The sequence below is a fragment of the Theropithecus gelada genome, chromosome 18 (assembly GCF_003255815.1).
Source record: "Theropithecus gelada isolate Dixy chromosome 18, Tgel_1.0, whole genome shotgun sequence".
NCBI classification, from domain to species: Eukaryota; Metazoa; Chordata; class Mammalia; order Primates; family Cercopithecidae; genus Theropithecus; species Theropithecus gelada.
Genome location: NC_037686.1, coordinates 42,501,297 through 42,514,635, shown reverse-complemented (window position 1 = coordinate 42,514,635; position 13,339 = coordinate 42,501,297).

Here is a 13,339-nt window from a genome sequence, read left to right as displayed (position 1 = left end):
ATAAGAGTGTAAAGGAGCACTTAGTAACCCCATAAGCGGGCCTAGGCTGCTTATCTATGTTAGAAAATAGGAACTTTCAAAAGGAACAGTTGTCTCCCTTTGAAGAAACTGTCAGTGGAAAAGCTTTTAAAAATAATTTCCTTCTGAAACGCATAATGCTCTTATGCATAACTCCCTGACACTGCTGTTTAGCAGCCTCTTCCATTTGTATGAGCTCTGGAATATAAAACATTTCTTGTGTAGACTCGGAAAATAGCTTACTTATCACACTGTGCCTGTCAGCTGCATTTTAGGTGCCAGCCTAGTGCAGTGGTACGATGGGTAAGGCCGGTTCTGGGTGATGTGTGTGCTGCTGATATCAGGGTCTTTAGAAGTCATGGTGCCTGAAGGTTTAAAAAAGAGCAAATGGGTTAGCAGCACTCTGCCTGCCTGTCATTCTCAGAGGGCTGGTGGGAGAATAGTTCTGTTAGGTCCTCTGGGCTGGGAAGAGCCTGCCTGGGAGGTTCCACTGGAGAGTAACAATGATCCAGGATAACACGTATCTCTCGTTTTTGGCTGTTGTAATCTGCAGCAAAGGCATAGCTGGAGGGTTCCAGAAAGATTCAGCAGGTTTGAGGACTCACAGTACATTGGATCATTTGGCTAAATTCCACAAAATTATTGGGAAAATAATAGCAGCCTACTATTATTGAACACTTACTATGGAAGCACAAACAATGCACTGAGCTTTTGTTTTTAACACATTATCATATTGATTCTTTTTCTTTTTTTTTTTTTTTTTGAGACAGAGTCTCACTCTGTCGCCCAGAGTGGAGTGCAGTGGCACCATCTCGGCTCACTGCAAGATCTGCCTCCTGGGTTCACGCCATTCTCCAGCCTCAGCCTCCCAAGTATCGGGGACTACGGGCGCCCACCACCATGCCCAGATAATTTTTTGTATTTTTAGTAGAGACACAGTTTCACTGTGTTAGCCAAGATAGTCTTGATCTCCTGACCTCATGATCTCCCTGCTGCGGCCTCCCAAAGTACTGGGATTACAGGCGTGAGCCACCGCGCCCGGCCATATTGATTCTCATACCAAACGCCATTAGGTAGCTTTATTACTCTCCACTTTAGAAATGAAGAAGAGGTTAAATAACTTTCCTGGGTCACACAGTCTAGAAGTTGCAGGGATAGGGTTTGAATGTAGGTCAATTGGCTTAAAAGTCTGTGTTCTTTTCACCTTGCCAATGATTCCTTAATTAGTATGCCTAACAAAAGTCAGAGACCTGGTCCCTATCCTTGTGAGATTCTTATTTATTAGGACTAAAGTGGGACTGCATTTTTAATGTACATTTTAAACACTCTCCACAGGTGATTTTGATGCGGTGGTTGAAGTCCCGTCTTAGTCCTTTTGTGCTGTTATAACAAAATACCACGAACTGGGCAATTTATAAACAATAAATATTTATTTTCATGGTTCTGGAGACTTGGAAGTCTGAGATCAAGATGCCAGCAGGTTTGGTATCTGGTGAGGGTTGCTCTCTGCTTCCAAGATGATGCCATGTTGCCGCATCCTAGAGAGGACAAACGCTGGCTTCTCACATGGTGGGAGGGATAAAAGGGCAAAAGAGAAGGGCCCTGTTTAACTTTGAATTTTTGTTTTGTTTTGAGACTGAGTCTCACTCTGTTGCAGTGGCACAATCTTGGCTCACTGCAACCTCTGCCTCCTGGGTTCAAGCAATTCTCATGCCTCAGCCTCCCGAGTAGCTGGGACTACAGGCATGAGCCACCACACCCAGCTATTTTTTTTCTTTTTTTTGTATTTTCAGTAGAGATGGGGTTTCACCATGTTGGCCAGCTGGTCTCAAACTCCTGACCTCAAGCGATCCGTCCACCTCGACTTCCCAAAGTGCTGGAATTACAAGCGTGAGCCATTGCGCCCAGTCCATTGAGTTATTTTATAAGGGTGCAAATCTCCTTCATGAGCCTGGAGCCCTCATGACTTAATTACCTCTCAAAAGCCACACCTCTTAATACTGTTGCATTGGTATTAAGTTCCAATATGAATTTTGGAGAGAACAACCGTCATTCAAACCATAGCAAGTACCATTACTAGAGACTAAGTGTTTATGTCCTGCCAAAATTCCTCTGTTGAAACCCAGGCCTTTGGGAAGTGATTAGGTCATGAGGGTGGAGCCTTCATCAATGAGACCCAAGATTAGTCTAATTAGACTAATAGTGGGATTAATGCCCTTATAAAAGAGACCCCAGATAGCCTCCTCACCCCTTCTATCACGTGACAGCATAGTAAGAAGATGGCTGCGTCTGAACCTGGAAGCCCTCACTGGACACTGAGTCTGCTGTGGCTAATTTTGGACTTCCCAGGCTTCAGAACCATGGGAAATGAATTTCTGTTGTTTATAAGCCACCCAGTCTATGGTATTCTGTTACAGCAACCTAAATGGACCAAGACAACCATACTTGAAGAAACACTGGAATATGCCTATACCAATGGCCAAGCCATTTTCTGGGCATCTGCAGCCATGTAGAAGCTGAGAATCTATCACAGAAAGTGGGGTGTTAACTCAGATGGGTTAGCTTCCCTGTCCAGGAGACCCACAAGGGGTGCACTTTAGCCTCCCAGTGGTTTGGGCTCCAGGGTGGTGCTGGCATGAGTGTGTGTTCCCAGCCCAGATCTCTGGGTCTGCTGAAGAGAAGCCCAAAGAAGTTTTCTGGAACTTCTCTTCTGTCCATCTAGTCAAAAACTCTGGGTGACAGCCAGTGACATCTGGATTTATTGGACCTTCCTGTACATCATTGTCTCAGCTTCAAATCCATGTATTATAATTGGCTGGAACTGAACTGATTTTGGGCAGGATACATAACTTCATTTCTTGGCAACATGCTTCCAATGGCACATTCTCCAACCATTAGTGGGGAGCCAGTGGGGCCACTTCTACCTTAGAACCAGGCCTGCAAGGAAAGAGAGTGCAAATCAACCCTTCTGGGTCTGGCACAAAGTAAATTCTCAGTAAATAACAATAGAATGATTTCTCCTTAAGAAATAAATTTAGCAGGTCATAGTCTCCACAGGTCCTCACCCCAGCAGGTGGGAAAAATCAAATTGGCAGGGGTCCCCATGTTCCCTTCCTCCATCCTTCTCTGCTTCTTAGCACTAGCCCTTATTTTCCACCTCAGTACCGAGGGTCCTCATGCCCACTGAGGACCCTCCTGGAAATGGAGGGTCATGGAAAGGAAGAGGTGTTTTCTAATGTAGTACCATTGCACTGGTTAAGATGTTCTGGGGTGTGTTGGGTTGCATAACAGAATCAGGAAAACTCCCCTCAAATTGATACACTTGACTGGGTGCGGTGGCTCACGCCTGTAACCCCAGCACTTTGGGAGGCTAAGGCCAGCGGATCACTTGAGGTCAGAAGTTTGAGACCAGCCTGGCCAACATGGCAAAATCTTGTCTCTACTAAAAGTATAAAAAGTAACCAGACACGGTGGTGTGCACCTGTAGTCCCAGCTACTCGGGAGGCTGAGGCAGGAGAATCACTTGAACCTGGGAGGCCGAGGTTTCAGTGAGCCAAGATTGGGCCACTGCACTCCAGCCTGGGTGACAGAACAAAACTCCATCGCAAAATAATAATAATAATAATAATACACTCAAATCTAGCCAGTTTGCACCCTGGCACATAAAAGATATGGCTGTAAAGCCACCTATTGAGAAGCTCTGGAAGATTTACAAAACTTCCAGTCAAAGCTGTCTGACATGTGTCTCATTTTCACAGGATCTCTGGCGATTCATCAGCTAATGCAATATAAAATGTCCATGATTTACTGCGCTCTCCTGGGGAGGTTCACATTTTAAAGGAGAGGGCATGAGAAAAAAAGACAGTACTCTAACAAAAGCATTCCAGGAAGTGATTGCAAACAAGGTATCTGGCAGGAAATACCTTGGAAATAAGATGCAAGTTTGAACCATTCAGATTAGAGACCTCAGCAGGAATAGCCTATAACTGCAAACGCCCTGGGGCTCCCGGGCACAGGTAGGCCTTCCCTGAGTCTCCAGATGGGCTTGTATGTGTTGAATCTGAGTTGTGGATCCCTAGCTACGGTGGTCACCTCTGCAGCCATCTGCTGCAGGAGATTCCTGGCTGCACAAGGCTGTCCTCTGTAGAGTGGCCTCTCTGTGGCACTCAGGTAATGTGCATCCCCAGTTGGTCTCTGGGAGATCATCGAAGCAATTTTCAATGCACTAGAGCAATAGTGGTCTGCTGGGTCTGATTTCCACTCCTCGTCCCTTCCCACCAAAGGAACATTTGGTAATATCTGGAGACGTTTTGGTTGTCGTAACTGGGATGGGGGCTGGTGATGTTGCTATTGGTATCTAGTAGGTAAAGGCCAGGGATGCTTCTAAACATCGTACAATGCACAGGACAGCAGAGTTATTCAATCCAAAAATCAATAGTGCTGAAGTGGAGAAATGCTGCACAAGCAGAAGCTTACTGGGAGATATGCACACAATCCATATACCTGGGCAGTGGGGACAGGTGAGCAGCTGCAGTCAGGGCTGGCGTGGGATTCTGCTTCCTCAGGCACACTGGGAACCGTCTGAGCTCTAGCTGAGATATCTAAATCCAGTGACCGGAAGCAGTCCTGCCTGCCATTTCCCTTTAGGGATGACAAGAGAAAATTGCAGTGCAACCTGCCTCTTTCTCCTTTTCCCCAGGGCTCCCTGGAGGAGGGAATGCATCCCTGCTTTCAGGCCTGAATGTCCTGGATGAAATGGAGAAGCTGTGGACAAGCTGTGCACTGGGCTAAGAATGGCCCCCGTTTGTCTTTATGTTCATTTCTGGAGAGGGTCCTTAGCCTGCAAGGTTCTTGGGGGCAGAAAGGGAGCCAGATTTGCTTTGGTCATAATTGTATTGACAGATTTTAGCACAGAGTTTGACACATACAGGGGACTCATTAAATATCTGTTGAATGAATGGATACGAGGATGCCTATGGAAGTTGAATAATTTTCAGATGTTTTTCACTCCATACTTTGGGATCAGCTCCCAGTGAAAGAGAAGAGAGGCGTCTGATGGAGGAAGTAGGAGCAGACTCTCATTTTCCCTCTTGTCTAGGCCTGGCTTGGTGCTGTGCCCTTCAGTTCATTCAATGCGATCTGGTCCTTCGCACAAAGGCTTTGTAGTTAGACGTATCTGTGCCCGTGTCCTGCTCCCTTACTTCCAGGCAGTATAAGGTTGGTCTAGCAACTTACCCTCAGTGAGCCTCTGTTGCCTCATCTGTAACTTAGAGATAATAGCTGTTCTCTACTTGGTTCTTTAAATTTTAGAAGATTACAGGAAATAATGCATGAACCCTAGAGGCCAAGAGATTTTCCCAAGAAGCTTGTAGTTGGAGGGTCACACAGAAGGGTAAACAAGCAAAGATAGAACAATGTCAGTGTCACAGTAGAAACATACATGAAATAATATATGCAAACTCCTAGCCTAATGCCTGGAACTTGAAAGGGGATTCAATAAATATGAATTCCCTTCTCCTTATGAAAGTGCCATGGAACTCTAGAGGAGGGATGGGCATGGGAGAAAAGCTAGGCATACATTTTGAGCCATAGCAGGAGGAGGTTAAACAAGTTTATATTTGAGGGCTTCAATTTTCTGCTTGTAATAGAGGACGATGTCATTTCCAGCGGGAAGGAAGGAAATACAGACAAGATTCGGACTTTGAAGGGTGGGGACAGTATGGGAGTTCATGTGAGAAGCGGGGAATATATAATCTAATGGGAATAAGAATGTGCATGCTAACACACAGCTAAGATTGAACTTAACTTTTTTTTTTTTTCTAGAGAGGTATCTAGGCCTTTTTCTGGTTTTCCACTGCATCATGGGTCCATGGTTGCAAGAGGCAGTGCTTGTGCAAGTTTGGCTGCAAGAGGGCAAGGATGTTGATATCATTGGTGAGAGTACAGGTGACTTAGTGTGGTCTGAGGTGGTTGGAGAGGATTGTGAATCCAGACAGTGGGGAGCAGATGAGGAAAAGGAGCTGGTGGACAGGGACTATGAGGAGGGAGGGAGAAGGGAAGAAGACAAAGTAGAAGGGCAGGAAACTGGGCTTAGACAAGACTATCACAGAGTTTCTATTTTGCAGAAACAGAAGTTCTGGCAGGATAAGATATTCTTATATCTTATAAGAATGTGAGGCTGCATGAATGGGTTGCTGAATGAGAGGTGAGGTCCTTGGGCACTGAATTTACCCAGGGTGAGGGCAGAGGTTGAGGCAGACTGGAAACAGAACCATGTGGAAAATCCTTGCTACTTGTTATGGATTGAATTGTTTTAACCAAAACGTAAGTTGAAGTCCTAATCCCCAGTACCTCAGAATGTAAGCTTATGTGGGGATAGAGTCGCTAAAGCTGCAATTAAGTAAGTTAAGGTGAGGTTATCCCAGGGAAGGTGGTCTCAATCCAATATGACTGGTGTCCTTATAAGAGAGAAGGCCACATCATGACCCAGAGATACATGAGGAGAAGATGGTCATATAATGACAGAGGCAGAGACTGGGGTGATGCAAGGAAGGATTCGGCCCTGCAAGTTTCAGAGGCAGCACTGTCCCGCTGACACCAGGATACTAGACTTGAGCCTCCAGAAGGCAAGAGGATAACCTCCTGTTATATTAGGCCAGTTAGTTTGTGGTACTTTGTTACAGCAGTCCAGGGAAATTAACACACCCCTGTTCTCCCTTGGTTCAGCCCCACTCATCCTTTAAAGCGCACTCAGCCTCAACTTCCTCAGCAAGCCTTTCTGACCCCTCTGGTCACACTGACCTCTTCTGCCTGCCTTCTCAGAATTCCAACGATGCTTGAAGTCTGGCACAATTATGCATAATTTTGGCAGGTAATTTCAATCTGTTTTATGATTTTTCTTCAACTCGATTCAAGATTTGTCTTTACCTAAGGTGTAAGTACCTGACCTTGAATTTCTCTCACCACCTAAGGCAGTGCTCAGTATCGAGTAGCTCCTTGCTTGCTACTTGTGAACACCTTGCTGGCAGTTATGTAATATAGTTTAAACTTGATCCTCTCATCTAGGTTACTTGCAGTGCACTTTTCTGGGGCACCACTACCCTGCTGGGGTTTGAATACTAATAGGCTTGTTTGGCTCATTATGGAAAACTATAAAATGCACAATAGTCTGAAAAGTCATAATGTATTTTTTTGAGTTGAGAGCAATTATTTTTAACAATGAGAACAATTAAAATACAGGAGTGCTCAGACTTAAGAAAACCCCAATACCAAAGTACTCACACAACTGATTCAATGGTAGGGGTGGGAAGAAAGAATTATTAACACAATGATTAAAAAAAATCAATTGCCTTATTCCTTAGTGCATATTTTTTCTTCTTCTCCAATAACTAAAAAGATTGGATTTATACAACTTTCTGAGTGTATAAATGTATTGTATAAAATGAGGTACAGTTGTACTGTAAATGAACAAAACTTGGGGAAATTAGGAGGCAGAACTTTTGTATAAAAGGGCTTTGTGAATAAATACACGCAGGTCTATGCAGATAATATGCTTTAAATTTTGCCAAAAAATGGTAATGGTGATGGTGTCTGAAGAGGGAACTGGAGAACTAGGGGCCAGAGGAAGGAAAGAGAGGGAGCCTTTTCACTTTATGCTATTCTGTGCCGTTTAATTTTTTTTTTTTTTTTTGAGACAGAGTCTCACTCTGTCATCCAGGCTGGAGTGCAGTGGTGTGATCTCAGGTCACTGCAACCTCCACCTCCTGGGTTCATGCCATTCTCCTGCCTTAACCTCCCAAGTAGCTGGGACTACAGGTGCCCACCACCATGCCCGGCTAATTTTTTGTATTTTTAGTAGAGATGGGGTTTTACTGTGTTAGCCAGGATGGTCTCAATCTCCTGACCTCATGATCTGCCTGCCTCGGCCTCCCAAAGTGCCAGGATTACAGGCGTGAGCCACCATGCCTGGCCATGCTGTTTAATTTTTTTTTTTTAAACATGTATTCACAAGAGAGAGTTAGAGAAAGGAAGGGAGAAAAAGGAAGAAGGAAAAAAGGAAAGAGGGAAGAAATAAAGGTAGCTGAGGCTGGAGGACATTTAGAAAGCAAAGGTAAGATTGTTGAAGTGATGACTGGTTGACACTCAGATGTGAGGTGGAAGCCTGTGCTTAAACGCAGGCAGGGAGAAGTGCACAGTGTGCCCACACATGCATGCATGCACATATACCCTTCATGATCGGGTCTGCTGTGCTTCAAAAAACCATATGCTCATTAGGCTTTTCATGGAGCAAGATGAAGTCATTCATGATGTCAGTCCAACTGCCCAGGCAGGATTTCCCTGCTGATTGAATTGAGCTGTGTCTGTATCCCAATCCCTCTTCACAGGGAGCCTCAGTCACTTGGCCCCTACAAATACCACACACCACATTTTGGGTCCTCTTCCCCTGTAAGAACCTTTCCCCATGTCATTTCTCCTTCCTACAGGTCTCCAACTATGCCTTTCTTAATGAATTTCAGGCAGCAGGTAATAGAATGAGAGCATTTTGGAGCTCAAGGGGACACTGAAAACAATGGGCTCCAATCTTCCTATACTGGATAGTTCACAGTGAGAGAACTTACCTTAGGTCAAGCACCTCATTGAATTTATAAGCTATTTAAATGTCAGAGCTGGGCCTAAGCTCCAGGGCTCTTAACCCCATCCAGTACTCTTCCCACAATATTACAGACTGACGCCATATGACACACCTCTCCCTACATCCAAGTGATGGACAGAACAGGGAACCTTGCTGGGAATGTTGTGGAGAAGAGTGTTTGCAATTCCGACAGCAGCAGAACTGAATTGTTGGCAAGGCTCCCTTGAGAAGATCATTAACTTGAATGCATTGGCTAACTCCCTTGAAGGAACAGCTTTGGGATGCCTCATTGATCAGTGATTTGGCTTTTAATACTCTCTGGGCAGTTCCTGATTCTTCATTGCATTAATCTCAGCCAGTCCAATGCCTGACTCATAGTAGGCACATCACAAATTTGTGTAGAGTTAATGCGTTGTTTTATCACTTATACAGGAGGGAGATATCCAATCCCTCTCTCTGGTTTTACAACCAAACTGGGCTCATTTTGAAGAAGAATCCAGATGAAAAGAGATGTTAAAGACAGAGAAAAGGCAGAAACAGAGTCTGTGTGCACTCATCTTCTGGTGTGTGTGTGCAATCAATGGGCGTTGAGGAGACCTAGACTTGGCTCCATACTCTCTGGCCCTCAGTAACACTGGAATGACAACTTCTCTGGAGTTAGTGGCATGGCACCATTTGGGGAAAGAAAGTAGCTTTGAGGGAGGTGGGTGGACAGACAGCAGGGCCATGTTTTCTGAGGCAGTGTGTGGGAGAAAAGAACACCAGCTGGGACATGAAACAGTCCAGGAACCAAGAACACATGCTAAAAGGCATGAAAATTGGCAAGTATGGTGAAGACATGTTGGAGAAACACAGGGACACAGATGCATCGAGAGTTGCAAGACAGTGGAGTTGGCCATTTCCCTCCCTCCTGACCCCAAAGCAGCTAAAGCAAACACAGTCTTCTTTGGCTGTGGGTCTGAAGAGATGGCTACAGTGCAGAGCGTCTGTGGACTGAAGTAATCACCTGAGTTCCTTGGCCATGGAGACTCATGTACATCATCATTCTCTCAATTCAATGAGAATTTTAGAGAACGATGTTCTCTACCCCAGAAAAACATAAACAAGGAATGCAGCAAACTCTATGTGGGAGGGAAGTTTTTTTTCCCTAGTCATATGCCCTTTCCATGGCCTCTTAGAACCAGAGCCTGAAGAAAGTTTTGAGCTCACCTGGTCTAACCTTCATTTTATAAGTTAAGATATCAAGGTCTAAAGGAAGGATTGTGACATTTCCAGGGTCACAAAACCAGCAAGAGATGGAAACAGTAGTCAAAACCAGGCCTTCCTGTTTGAAACTGCATGCACTTTTAAGTCTAGCAGTGACCTCACCACAGCTTCCACTGGGCATCTTGGGGTTCAAGGTCAACGTGTAAACCATTGTGAACATCAATGCAATGCTGCACAGGATGGTCACCAGTGTTCTTTGCAGAATAACAAATCAAGCCATAGTTTCCTTGTGCTCTTTCACTTGCTTATTCCAAGCCCTCTTTCTTGGTGTCTGGTTTCCTCTCATTCCATGCCTGCCTCATGCAGTCTCTAGTGTCTGAATGCCCAGGGAATGTGTCCACATGGCCAATCTTCCTTCTCTTGAAGTGTCCAGAAGCCACTTTTTCCTCTGAAACTTGGGTTATGGCTCAGAACTTTTATTTCTCCCCAGCAAAGCAGCACTCCACTACATGGTTTGAGCAATTTACCAGGTTGCATGAATGATTCGCATTTAACCCTGCAAGAATTAAGCTTGTTAGCCCATCTGACTCACTCATTGGTATGCTGTCTACTTTGCTGGTGCATCCTTTCCAATTATCCCTCTCTTATGTCCGAAGGACTGGGAGGGAGGAGGCAACAACTTGGCACAAGTGAACAACTCCTGATGTAGTTGATGGTGAGGCAGGGGTAGGGGAGCATGCATTACTAGGTTGCCTTCTTATCTCCTGAGTCCCTAGTGGTCCCTAGGTTCCTTATGCCCACCTACTTCATTTTAGGTACAACTAATGTCTAGTGAATCCTTCCTTGAGAGGTGTCTGGGAGTCACAGACACATTGTCTTATTCATTCTCTCTACTTGGGATACAGGCTTTATACCCCTTACTGCAGGCTTAGAAAAATGAGGTGCCCTATTAATAAGAATGTGGGATTTTCACTAAGGTTGAAGTCTGCTGCACTTCTTAGGACACCATTCTGCCTCCCCAGATCAAGTGCTTTTTAGCCTTGCTTCTTCTTTGATTCTCATAATGAATTCTCCTTTTTAAAATTACTAGCTGGGACGTTGACTTTTTGTGGATGAATGATGTAACCTTGCTTATTCTAAAGGGAAAACTGAGTAAGAGAGAGACCATCTGATTTCAGTGTGTAGTGCAGTGATGATGGTGAATACTAACCTATAGAATCATCATCATCTTGCCTGACCTCCCAGAAGTGCCTAGAAAGGGAATTTGTGGGTTAATTAGAAAAAGCATTCCATAAATGTTCAGCATTGTTTTTGTCTGTGATGAACTGAATGACCAAGGGGAATACCCAAGCTAGCCCTGGGAAGGCAAGTTGCTGGGTCAGACTGACATAGACGGTTGTGGAATCTATGGAATTCAGCCAAGACAATGGCTCTGCCTTCCTCTCCGCCTACAAGGCCCTGGGACAGATTCAGGAGCTTAATGGGGAACACCAGAGTGGAGCTTGTGGCACTGTGCAAAGAACACAGGCTGGAATCCAGAGACCTGGATTCTCTCAGGCCATTGGAAATGTCTTTCCCAGGCCCAAGTTAGGGTATATGGCCTTTCCACCTCTCACATTCTAGGTTTCTGTACCTCTGGTGTCTGTTTCATATCACAGATTTAAAAAATGCTTGAGCTAGTATTCACCTCTTCCTTTAGTGTTTTCCTTAACAGGGCAAACATTTTCACATGATACCCTTTCTAGACCCAAACCCTCTGCTCTCAAATACCAACTACTGAACTCTGCCATGGCAGCCAAATATAGCCATAGACATTATGTAAATGAATGCAGGTTGCTGTGTTCCAACAGAACTTTATTTATGGGCACTGGTATTATAATTTTATGTAATTTTCACATATAAAGTATTATTCGTATTTTGCTTTTAAAAAAGTATTTTAAAGTGTAAAAGCCATACTTAGCTCTTGGGATCTACAAATACAGGTAGTGGGCTTAATTCAGCCTGTAGTTTGCCAGCCCTTGATTTAACCCACAGCAACGGGGCACCTGGCTTTAGTCTCTAGGCATCATCCCAAGCTGTTAGCTCCTGCCTTTCTGGAACTTTCTGGAAATGGTGGCTGCTCTTTGCTTCTAGAGACCTCTAGTCCTTCCATGCTCCTATGCCTCAGAGTCAGCAATGGACATCAAATCCTTCTTATGCTTGGAATCACTCCACTTTCCTCTTCTGTCACATCTCTTTGATTTCAGCCAGAAACATTCTCTGCCTTTAAGGGCTCATGTGGTTAGATTGTGTCTACCTATATCGTCCAGGAGAATTTCCTTATCTTAAGGTCCACAACTTTACATCCACAAAATCCCTTTGTAACATAACACAACGTATTCATAGGTTCCAGGGATTAGGGCAAAACATCTTTGAGAAGATGTTATTTAGCCTACCACCGTGCAGAGATGACATATGTGCAAAGCTACCTCTTCTTATGAAGCTATTCATTATCTTCCCAGTGAGAAGAGCCTATTCCCTCATCTAAACTCTCACAACTGTTTGTCCTAAGCGTAGCTTTTTTTTTTTCTTTCTAAGACAGCGTCATGCTCTGTTGCTCAGGCTGGAATGTAGTGGTACGATCTTGGCTCACTGCAACCTCTGCCTCCTGGGTTCAAGTGATTCTCCTGCCTCAGCCTCCCAAGTAGCTGGGATTACAGGCGCACTACCACGCCCGGCTAATTTTTGTATTTTTAGTCAAGATTGGGTTTCACCATGTTGACCAGGCTGGTCTCAAACCCCTGACCTCAGGTGATCCACTCGCCTCGACCTCCTAAAGTGCTGGGATTACGGGGATGAGCCACCGTGCGTGACCCTAAGCATTACTCTTGACATCTATGTTGTTTTTTGCTCCTTATTACTTTCCTGCTTCAAGTTACTGCACCCCTTAGTGAAGCAGGCTCACTGTGCATGAGATATCAACTTCTCTGAGTCTAGTGAGACAGAACACAGTCACATGTGACAAGTTACATATAGGGGATTTCTTAGTTACAGATGTGAAGCAAGAGAAAACAGAATCCCAGGATTCATTGTGAGCCAGTCCCCCAGGGCTCAGAAAGTTTCCCTGGGATAGATCAAGTCTCAATTTCACTTGAACCACAGATTAGGGTTCCTGAAAGGTAGCCCACCCTGGTTATATACCTCAGGGTGTACTTGATTCACTAGGCTAAAGCTTTGAAGGACATCTTGCTTCCAGAGAAGAGAGAAACACGGCCCATCTGTTAGCCCCTAACTCAAGATGTTACAGTCTCTAAAAGGGACAGGAGCAAGACCCGAGCTGTTTCAGGCAGTTTCTCCCTGTCTTAGGATACTGTATTCCCAGCACATTCTATAATTATTCTTGAGAATTACGAACAAGAAAAAGGAGAGACCACCCAGAGTATGGCCCTGTACCTTTTCTTTGGGATTCATCTTACACTTAATTTCACTCAGAGGGACTGTCAT